We start from the raw sequence: 10,927 nt of genomic DNA, 5'->3' as shown, positions 1-10,927 counted from the left end.
AAATAAGACAGTGTCTTATATTAATTTTTGCTCCCAAAGATGCGCTAGGTCTTATTTTCAGGGGGTGTCTTATTTTTCCATGAAGAAGAATATGGTACACATTTATTGTTAAATAAAAATAAAGGAAATGTATTACCTGTATACGGTACGGTAGTACAGTAGTTGTCAACACAAACCAGACAAACTGTGAATCCTACAGTATCAAGAATTTACTCATTTATTCAATGACAATCATGTCATCATCTTCTGGAACATCATCATAACAATCCAATTCCTGAATTTCCTGGTGAATTTCTTGTGACTCCATTTCTTTCAGAATCAGTGGACCAAATCTGTCATGTTTAGCAATAGCATTCTGAGACAGAGCCTGGGGGAGCCTTATTTTCGGGGGGATGCCTTATATTTCACTCAGAAGGAAACCTGTAAGCAGGTCTTATTTTCGGAGGATGTCTTATTTTCGGGGGAAACACGGTATTTAGCAAACTATCTCTGGTTGCACTTCATAAATTAATCGTTCATGAGTTGGAAAATATTTCAAAAGGTGGTCCTAGTTTTTTTATTTTAAATTCTGGGCTTTTTGATTTGTGAAAACTACTAGAAGTGGCACACACACACACACACACACACACACACACACACAATGCATAAAATAACTACATGAAAGTAAAAAGACCAAGACAGAGAGGTCTTCTGAAATAAGCTACTTTGTAGGTGTGCATGAATACATAGATATTATGCACATTATATTCCAAAATAATTTATGTTACTATAAAGTTCTTAGTCATCATTCTAAACTGGGTCCTTGATATTTCCCAGAAATCCTACTAGATCTTTCACATTTCCCACCAGCTCTTTCTCATTCCCACAGCAATCACTCACCAAACCTCAACAATACTTTCTCCTAAATATATCTCCAATCCATTTGATGTTATACATTCCTCAGGCTCCTACAGAACTCTGTTCTCCATCCCTTGATGCTTGATTATAGCATCAAACGTCTAGTGGGTTTGCCTACCTTTCTTACCATTCCTCTTCTTTCTGTATTCCCAGTAATCCATGTTGGACTTCTCTTGACTTTTAAAACATGCCACATCTTCTTCTTTCACGAGTTTCCACTTGTCTTCTTTTTTCCTGAAACAAGTTTTCTCTCTACTCTCTATTTAAACAATATCTATGCTGCAAGTTCCAAATTAAATATCCCTTTTTTAGCAAGTCATTTCCAGTTTTTAGGCCTGGCTGGGTTCCCTTCCTATATGCTCTGTCATAATAATCAGCTCACTTGATTGCTTTTGTTTGTTGAATGTATCTTCCCTGCATGTCTGTAAATTCCTGAGGATAAGGACCATGTCTTGCCTTCTATCCTGTGCTGTCTGCTTCTCTCCTGTGCTGTCAGCTCTAACTGAGAAATCCAGGGAATCTTTATCCAGTCTGGGAGAAGTTGCAAAACCTTCTCTTCTTACACTTCCTGCTTTCTTCCAAATGTTTTGTCCTTGCCAAGGCCAATGTTTTTGAAACTCAAAAGCAAAGAATTGATTCCTTTGTTCTCTGTCTTTGGTTGTTTCATCCTTCTGTCAAGACAATGGCAGATAGGACGACAGAAAAGGCTGGGGTATAGGAATGTGTCTGTGAAAGGGAGGGCCAATCAAATGTCTCAACTGTCATTCCACCGCACATTCACAGCCAGCACCTGACCCAAAGATGACATCTGTTCTCCATGACGTCTGGATCCTGTGCTGCACAAGGATCCTGTTTTCCTTCTGTGACTAAAGGTCTTATTCCCCCGGAACCAGGAATTTTGCCTGCTGACAGCTATCGGCTTTCAGCTTTCTGTGGGAATTACCCTCAGCTATAGAGAGCCTCCTTGCCTGGGTTCCAGCCCCTTGCCTTAGTCATTTCCTATCCAATCTAAAGGCCAGCCCCTTCCGCTGTGACTACATTACAACCCGTTTTCTTGGTCCATTCTGCCCAGTCCTTTCCTTCACGCTAAGTTTTGATCCCAAGAACTTCCCAGTCAATTTTCCGCACACAAACCTCTATTTCAGTCTTCTTCCTTGCTAACAAACTTGTTCTTTAGAATCCTCTCGGTTTTTTTGTTTTGTTTTGTTTTGTTTTTTTCACCCATCTCCCAGTTCCTGAAACCTAAAAAGTGTGGGGAAATTTCAGTTTGCTAGAATCTTCCCTTAAACAAGTGATATGGGAAAAGGATTATAGCTTATTTTTGTTAATTTTTTATTTTGGATACCGTCAGTGGGTATATTGTTCCAGGGAGAGGGAAAGACAGCGGAGACAAAAACTTCTGCACTTTTATTTCTTTCTAGATTGCATATTATATATAACATATGTATGTGGGGAACGCATAGAATTAAAAGTAAGAAAGAAGTGCAATGAAAGTTGCTGGCAATTTTTAAGTACAAATTATATAAATTTCTCTAAAAAATAAAGTAACTTAAGTCATTTTAAAGAGTAGAGCTGGTGTTTGTTGTGCAGATTATAAAATATCATATGACAAGACTTTTAGTGTAATTCCTTTTCCCTAAAAAACTGAAGAAAATCAAGTTGAAGAAAAAGTAAGATTAAAAGAGACAAAATTCACTGTATTTTTTTTTAAGTTCAAAGGAATGATAATGTTATTTTTTCCTGAGAGTTGGAAGGCTTTTAGAAGTCAGATAGTCTAAGTCCTGGCCAGTTCAGGAATATCTTCTGTGAGTTATTTTATTTTTGTTTAGAACACACAAACATATTTCTTTCCTTTTTCTTTAGTGTGAATTAACTGTTTGAAGTATTTTTACTTCTGTTGTTATATACGCTCACTTCCATGGGCGTAACTGTAAGGACATTTAAAATGAGAACATGTGATTACAAGCTATTTGATAAAACAATAAAAGGGATTCATTTGTAGAAGTCATTCCATTTCAAAACTACAATGTTCCCTGCTGTTTTATAAGGTTAAACTTAAATCCTTCAAAATGGTTTCATGGTGCATTCATTGACAAATATATTTCTAGTAATAATTTTATAGTATCTTGTTTTGAAGTTTAATTAATAAACTTTGTTAAATATCAACTAGAGGCTTTATGCATACAGTGCTTTTTCTTGCTCTTTGGTTTGTGTTAATGTTGATGCTTTTGCCCTATCTTTTGTTTAATTTTGCCTCTGGGATCTATTACATTTAGTTAGCACATCTAAAGGAGTTACATTGATTTACTTTGGTTTGCCCTCAAACTCATACTATACTTAACCCATATTCATGATAGTTCAGAAGGTTTTCCCTCCTTGCTGAACAGCTAACTACAAAACAGAGGTGAACAGTGTCCGAGTAATGTAGCATAATAACTCTCTTGAGCATTGCCTCATTATGGATGGATTGTGCTACAAAGAATGCATCTGTAATTTGTTTCCCTGTGTGAATGTATGTGTATGAGGAACAAGAGCTAAACTGTCCCCCTTGCCATAGAGTTTATTACGTTTTTGCCTCTTTATGAACGCTAGAGCAATTTTATTCAGAACATGAAAATTAAAACAAAGTAATAACAATTGGCCAGCCTTTATAAGTGGTTCTTATGTTCTAGGCACCATGCTGAGGGTTATACATACATTTGGCCATTTAAGTCCCATAGCCCTCTATTGAGTCGGTTGGTATTAAATACCCACATTTTATAAGTAAAATACCTGAGGCTCAGAGATGTTTAAGTAATTTGTCCAAATTCACATGGCTGAAAAATTATCACAAGTCCTATCTGGTTTTTTAGCCACTCTTTTCAAACTTTTAAAGATTTCAGCTTCAGGTCTTGACTGACTTCTCCAGAAACATCCTCTCTGCCCTTCACTTTTCCAATGTGTTTATGTAATTCAATTCCACTGCTTTTCTTCTTCTCTGCATAAGAAAAAAGAAAAGAAAAAATGCTCCACACGTCTTCCCACCACCAGCTATCCTCCCTTTTCCCAACCACCTCTCACTACTCAACACTTATCTCTTTGTTATCTACTAGAACTTGCTAACTGGATGACTAGCTGCCAAACAAAATCACAGGAGGAAAAGATAAAGCATCTCATCTTTCTCTCTTAAGCCTTTGCTCCCTTCAACTTCCTCCTCAGGGAGTGTTCAAGTTCTCCAGTTACCCCAGGCTGGCCCAGTGCTAAAAATAGCCCACTATGTGCGGTTTCACCAGTGGCATTTCCTGGGGGATGAGAGTCCCAGTCAGAACAACTGGTGAGATGAGAAGATCAAATTCTGCAAGTGACTATGGGGACACCCCATACCTCTCCCCTTTACCCACCGCTAAGATGCTCACACTTCCACAGGAATTTGTTTATAGCCAGATATAAACAGATCAAGAGGAACCCATGTGTTTCCTCGTCTCGGATGAGGATGGCATAATTTACAATTGTTTCAAGGGCATAAAACTAATGTAATCATTGAGATAGAAATATAATTCAAACCTAACTGTCAACCATACCATTGTTACAACTAAGCAGAGAAGCTTGATGAGATGTAAATGTTAATTGAATTGCTAATGTTTAGCAAACCTAATTAAACACATTGCAAATCAATGGAAGGACATTTTTTTTTTTCATACATACATAATATTTGGGGAGCTATTTTAAAAGAAAGATAACATAAAAAAAAAAAAAAAAAAAAGATTTTCTGCCAGTATAAAGATGGGGAAAATGATAAAGAAAAAATATATAAAAATCTGTACTCTCCCTCACCAATCTGTTATTATGAAATTAGAGGCCCAGGGCATGAATTTGTGCACAGCTGAGGTCCAGCCAGCCCACCCCGAAGGGGGCCCATCGGGCCAGGCTGGCAGGGGGAAGGGGCCGAGGGCTGTTGGCCGTCTGACCCCACCCCCGATCAGGGTGTTGGGGACTGATTGGGGGACAGTATGGGGGAGGAGGGCAGAGGAAAGGCTGATCAGGGCCCAGATCAGGTTGATTGGCTGCCACAGTGCATGTCATAGCCACCGGTCATTCCACCAGTCCAGTCACTGGGCTTTTATATATATAGATAACCTTTCCATACACAAAAAAATCATCTTTTTCTGATTGCAGTAATAATATGCTTACTTCTAAAATTCAATTTTAAAGAAGAATGTAAAAATTACACAAAATCCTCCACATTTAGAAAATCAAAAAATTTTTACAATATTTAATGCATACACAAAATTCATTTTCCTAACCATGGGGATTCAAAATACAGCCAGTTGGGGCCAGGATGTGAGCAGTAACTTGCTGAAAGGTTTTCTTTCCTCATTCTTAAAAATAGGTCATTAAAAGAAACTTCTTCTGGTCATTGTCAAGTGTAAATGCCACTTCCAGAAAAACTGCTGTAGCCATCTTGATATCAGATCCAGCAAGAAGCCAATTCAAAATAAGTGAGTGAAAACTTACTTGAATAAAGACACTGGCATAAGCCCACCCTTCCTATGGACTGCCAGGCATTTGAGCCTATAAAAATGCCTGTATGAGTTGAATTTTTTGGTACTGGAAGCTGAATACATCCTAACACATATTTTTTGGCCTAACAAAAATTGTAATATTTACATAGGGTTAATGACATGATTTGTTTATTTATTCATCCATTTCTTTCTTTCCCTTTAAATTGAATTTATTGGAGTGACATTGGTTCACAAAAACCACACGTCATCTGCACACCAGGAAGACAAACTAACTAACTGAAAAATGGCCAAAGGACCTGAAGTGACACTTCTCCAAAGAGGACATACAGATAGCCAATAGCCATACGAAAACATGCTCAAAGTCACCAAGCATCAGAGAGAAGCAAGGTAAAGTCACAATGAGATATCATCTTACCCCTGTCAGAATGGCTACCATCAATAAATCAACAAACAATAAGTGCTGGCAAGGGTGTGGAGAAAAGGGAACCCTCATGCACTGCTGGTGGGAATTGCAGACGGGTGCAGCCTCTGTGGAAAAGAAATTCCTTAAAAAATCACATATTCTCTTAACAATTTCTAGGTTACTAACTTGCTTTAAAAGGTATCCCCAGTTTATAGGTTATACATGTGGTCTCTTAATTTTAACTTTCAAAATATTTATTATTTTATTTAACTTTTTCCCCCCCTTATTCATACAGTATTTATTTGTCTTCCTTTTGTCAAACCCTGAGCCAACCACTTTCCCCAGGCTCCTAGGGAGAATTAGGAAAAGGAACATAGAGGGCAGACAAGACACGGGAAAAAGAACTATGGGAGGGGAGACAGCTCCTTCACATGGCGAAGAGGATGAGAAAGGCCACCATGAGGCAGAAGAGCCCCATGGCCTCTGAGAGGGCAAAGCCCAGAATGGCATAGGAGAAGAGCTGTTGCTTCAGAGAAGGGTTCCTGGCATAACCAATGATGAGACTCCCAAACACAGTCCCAATTCCAGCCCCAGAGCCTGCCACCCGTACTGTGGCAGCCCCAGCCCCAATGATCTTGGCTGCTGTGTCGATGTCCCTTAAAATGGCACTGGTTTGGCCGAAACCGGATTGGCTCAATGGATAGAGCGTCGGCTTGGGGACTGAAGGGTCATGGGTTCGATTCCGGTCAAGGGCATGTACCTTGGTTTCGGGCATATCCCCAGTAGGGGGTGTGCAAGAGGCAGCTGATCGATGACTCTCTCTCATCGATGTTTCTAACTCTCTATCTCTCTCCCTTCCTCTCTGTAAAAAATCAATAAAATATATTTTTTAAAAATGGCACTGGTTTGGAAGCTGCGGCTAGAAATAAGCGAGGTCAGGGGACGTGGGGCTGCCGCACTGCTGAGGTTCTCATGTGTCAGAGTCTCTGGTCGTTTCAGCACCACCGCAAACAGTGACCTGCTCAGCTGAGAGGCGCTCCTGACCAAGGAAGGGGTGGAGACAAACTTGGTGCAGGCACACATTTTCAGGGAGCTGTGTTTGGGAGCTGCTCCCAGTGCAGAGAAGACAGGGCTTATTTAACTTTTAAGACTAATGCAATGTTATATACTATATCATATGAGGTAGCAGTCCCACTAATGCAATGATATATATTGTACTATATCATATGAGGAAGCAGTCCCACTATACACGAGTATATCTACCCAGCTCTCTTTCATATTCTACATGTAATTATCACCTCATCAACTGTTCAATAATTTTACTTGCTTCCATCTTGCCTCTCACCTTCTCAGCAGAAGACTTCACTTATATCACTTCTAATAAACTCTTCAACTTCCCTTTTCTGCCTCCCTACGTTTTTCCTATATATATGAGAGGAGTAAGAAACTATCAGAAGGGGTACCTAAACATGCAAACATTCAGTAACCTATATTATAGTATATTATAATTATTTGCATGATTTCATAACCTTCCATCTAAACTATGAGATCATTAAGAGAATAATTATGTTTTTTTAAAATATATTTTTATTGATATTTTACAGAGAGGAGGAAGGGAGAGAGATAGAGAGCTAGAAACGTCGATGAGAGAGAAACATCGACCAGCTGCCTCTTGCACACCCCCTACCGGGGATGTGCCCTTGACCGGAATAGAACCTGGGACCTTTCAGTCTGCAGACCAACGCTCTACCACTGAGCCAAACCGGTTTCGGCAAGAGAATAATTAAGTTTTATTTACTCATATAGTCAGCAGCTTGTACCTGGCAGACAGAAGGCTTTCAGTAAATGTTTTAATGAATAAATGGCTGAATAGGTCGGTGAATAGTAACATTTCTGAACACTGATAGGGGAGACTGCATGTTGCAATTTTTTAGGTGTTTATGTTAGGGTTCTGTTTTATCTTTTCTTAAAGAGAACACATTAAATACTTATTTCTCCTAAAGAATTATTTGGTAGCAGAAGTAGCATGAGGTAAAGAATTATGAATAGTATTATAATGTATTATTTATGAAGCTCTAAATAACCATGGCATAACACAAAACACATACTAAACAACCTATCCATTTAAAGGAGTTAAAGTATGTCTCAATATTTATGATACAATGCCTTGCAATTGAGGCGGGGATACTCGGGCATGTCTCCCATGATTGGTGATAATGTTTATAAATTCAGTAATAATACAAGTAAATTTTACTTCTATATGAAACATAGGTATTATAAATGAATGTGTACCTTCCAATATATAATATAAATTCTGGAAAAAATGGACTAATTAATAATAATAATAAAGCTAAACAAATGTTTAAGGAAACATTTTAAAATATTCTGAGGATGTTTATAATTATTAGTAAAAGTTCTTTAAATTTGGAATAGATAATAAGATTTAATGAAACTGAAATATTAAGATATCATTTTAACCATTCATTTTGGATATTTTTATAATGCTTATTCATTTAATTATGTATTCTACCATTTGGCTTGAGTATTATGACCAAGTAGTTATCCCCTGAAACTTCTGTTTGTTCTAAAATATAGGCAAATAGACAAAGGGATCCTGGCCAAATAACAGTGTTTTATTCATTCATTCATCATAAGTTATACCATACAGAAGTTAGCCAATGTAAATCTTGCTTTTGTTAGAAAATGCTTTTTAAAAACTAAGATTCTTTTATATATCAAACTCATTATACATACTAGTATTCTAGAAGCTCTGTGCATGCAATTCACGCACTCTGTGGGGGGGGTCCCTCAACCCAGCCTGTGCCCTCTCACAGTCCGAGAGCCCTCGGGAGAATGTCCGACTGGCAGATTAGGCCCACTTCCCGCAGTTAGACATCCTTAGTGCTGCTGCGGAGGCAGAAGAGGCTCCTGCCACTGCTGCTTAGCTCGCCAGCCATGCCAGGCTTCTGGCTGAGTGGCACTCCCCCTGTGGGAGCACACTGACCACCAAGGGGCAGCTCCTATATTGAGCATCTGCCCCCCAGTGGTCAGTGCACATCATAGTGACCTGTCGTTCTGCCATTCGGTCTACTTACATATTAGCCTTTTATTATATAGGATAGTCAGGAAGAAATCAGAAGAGATACCTACACATGCAAACATTCAGCAAGGGTTTGACCTGAAATGGGAGTCAGAAACCAAAAGGAGGTGAGCCTAGATGAACACAGGTGGAGAGTAAATCCAGAAGCTGGAGCCAAGGATCAAAGGCAAGTTGGGCCCTAACAGACAGAGTTACTTAAAATAAAAGAAAAAAATAGCAAGCAAGTGGTAGCCAAGGCAGTGAGGGGAAAAAAAAAACAAACAAAAAAAAAACAACATAGTAAGAGAGAGAATCACAAAGGGGGCAGAGTAGTTAGCTGGGAGTGAATTAGTGCCAGAAGAGTTGTCCAAAGAGCAAGAGTGCCTGTTCAGAATTCTGCTGGACAGCTCACCTCTTCTACTTTTGTTTTTTCTTAATCTCCACATTGGAGGGGCGAGGGGGGGTTGATCTTAAGCCTTGAAGGCATGAAGAATGGCTCCTGACATTGCAACTCTCACAAACATTTTCTTTCTCTACAAGAAAAAGAGCAAAGGTCTTAACATTTCAAAATCCAAAGGTAAAAACATGCACCAAAGAAATTTTTAACACTGAGAAATTCTTTAAAATTCACAGAAGCCTTTCTCCCCCTGTATATTGTATGTTGTTTTAAATTTCATTCTTATATATATATATATATAGTGTATGTGTGTGTGTGTGTGTGTGTGTGTGAATCATTCTGTAAGTTCTATTCCAGCTCACTGATTATCCATCTCCTACTAAGTAGGAACAAATGAAAAGTATTCAAGTCAACTTTTTGCTATTTTGTTTCTTATGAAAGATTATGGTGCATTAACAAAAAGAAAACATTTACATAACTAATGGTCATATCTTACAGTTGGTATCTTGGCAAAATTAAATTTCAGAAGGAAATGGGCCAAGAATTTTTCCATGGTGGAGGTAGGCTTCATTCCCTCCTTAGATAACAAGAGAAGCACATTCCAGCTGGTGCCTGTGAATGACTGGAGAGAAATGGGCATCAGCTCTTCCCTTGTGTGAGGCTGGCAAATTAAAGTCACGATGATAGCCACCTTCATCCTATTATATATCGATTTAAATGCAAACAGAGGCCACAAGAAGTTTAAAAGTTTAGCAAAGGTAGCAATGCTGATGAATGGTGGAATCATCAGTTAAACTTGGCTCTAGTTCCCAATTAACAATTCTCACTTTAGATAAGTTATACATTTACTTTGAGCTTCAATTTCTTCAATTGTCAAGAAAATTAGAAATATGTTGTTACTACTGTAACAAAAATCCTGGCACACAATCTCAGTTGTCCAGAGATAAAATCTTTGGAGTATGAACATAATAAAGATACTGGACTGCCTTTTCCAGTCATAGAGAGAGCAGTATATTCCAACCAATTTCTTCTCTAAAGAAGAACTACTTTTTGTGAGAGGCATTAAGAGGCAGTGCTTAAGAGCACAAAGCCCCTATTTCCTCATCAATAAAGTGGGGATCATAATATCTGGTTCATAGGGTTGTTGTAAAGAGTAAATGAACACGTTAAGTGATACAAAGAACACGTTAAGCTCAGAGCTTGAATATAGTAATCAATCAAAACATGCCATAAATTATTAATATTATCATTATCATTATGAAAAAGCTATATTTCAATCTTAGATTACAATGATAAGAGACAATAATGATGTTCATTGCTTAAGTAATATAAAACTCTTAAATAATTTTAAGTTACTCAAAATAAAACACACACAACTGTTTCATATCCCTAATTTCTTGGAGAATTTTGCTTTGTAGGATCAACCTTTCTAAATGGAAGCTACACCAGATGGATGGTGATTCACATAGACTTGTGCCCAAGATACTTCATTCTACAAAAACGATTGGCCAGGTTTTCGGGGGTTTTTTTTAAGCATGAACACATTTTTTTCAAAAAGTAGGGGTCTCTGAAGGCTGAGCAGGGCACCCCAGGATGCCATGGTTTGCTCCCATTCCCAGGCTTAGCCATTATCAAACTGGACATATTCA

At 38.3% G+C, this 10,927-nt stretch overlaps 1 pseudogene across 1 annotated transcript; it reads right to left on the bottom strand.

The window, feature by feature from the left end:
• Window positions 1-6,099: 6,099 nt before the first annotated feature.
• On the bottom strand, window positions 6,100-7,135 carry LOC311625850 (ATP synthase F(0) complex subunit C1, mitochondrial-like; annotated as a pseudogene). The gene is made up of 2 exons: window positions 7,126-7,135; window positions 6,100-6,458 (listed from the first exon to the last, which is right to left on the bottom strand). The product of its transcript is annotated as an ATP synthase F(0) complex subunit C1, mitochondrial-like (transcript).
• Between the last annotated feature and the right edge of the window lie 3,792 nt (window positions 7,136-10,927).

This window comes from Pipistrellus hanaki, assembly GCF_964339955.1.
Source record: "Pipistrellus hanaki genome assembly, chromosome: 7".
NCBI lineage: Eukaryota > Metazoa > Chordata > Mammalia > Chiroptera > Vespertilionidae > Pipistrellus > Pipistrellus hanaki.
Note: the sequence above shows the minus strand (reverse complement) of the source record. Positions and strands in the feature narration are given on the sequence as shown.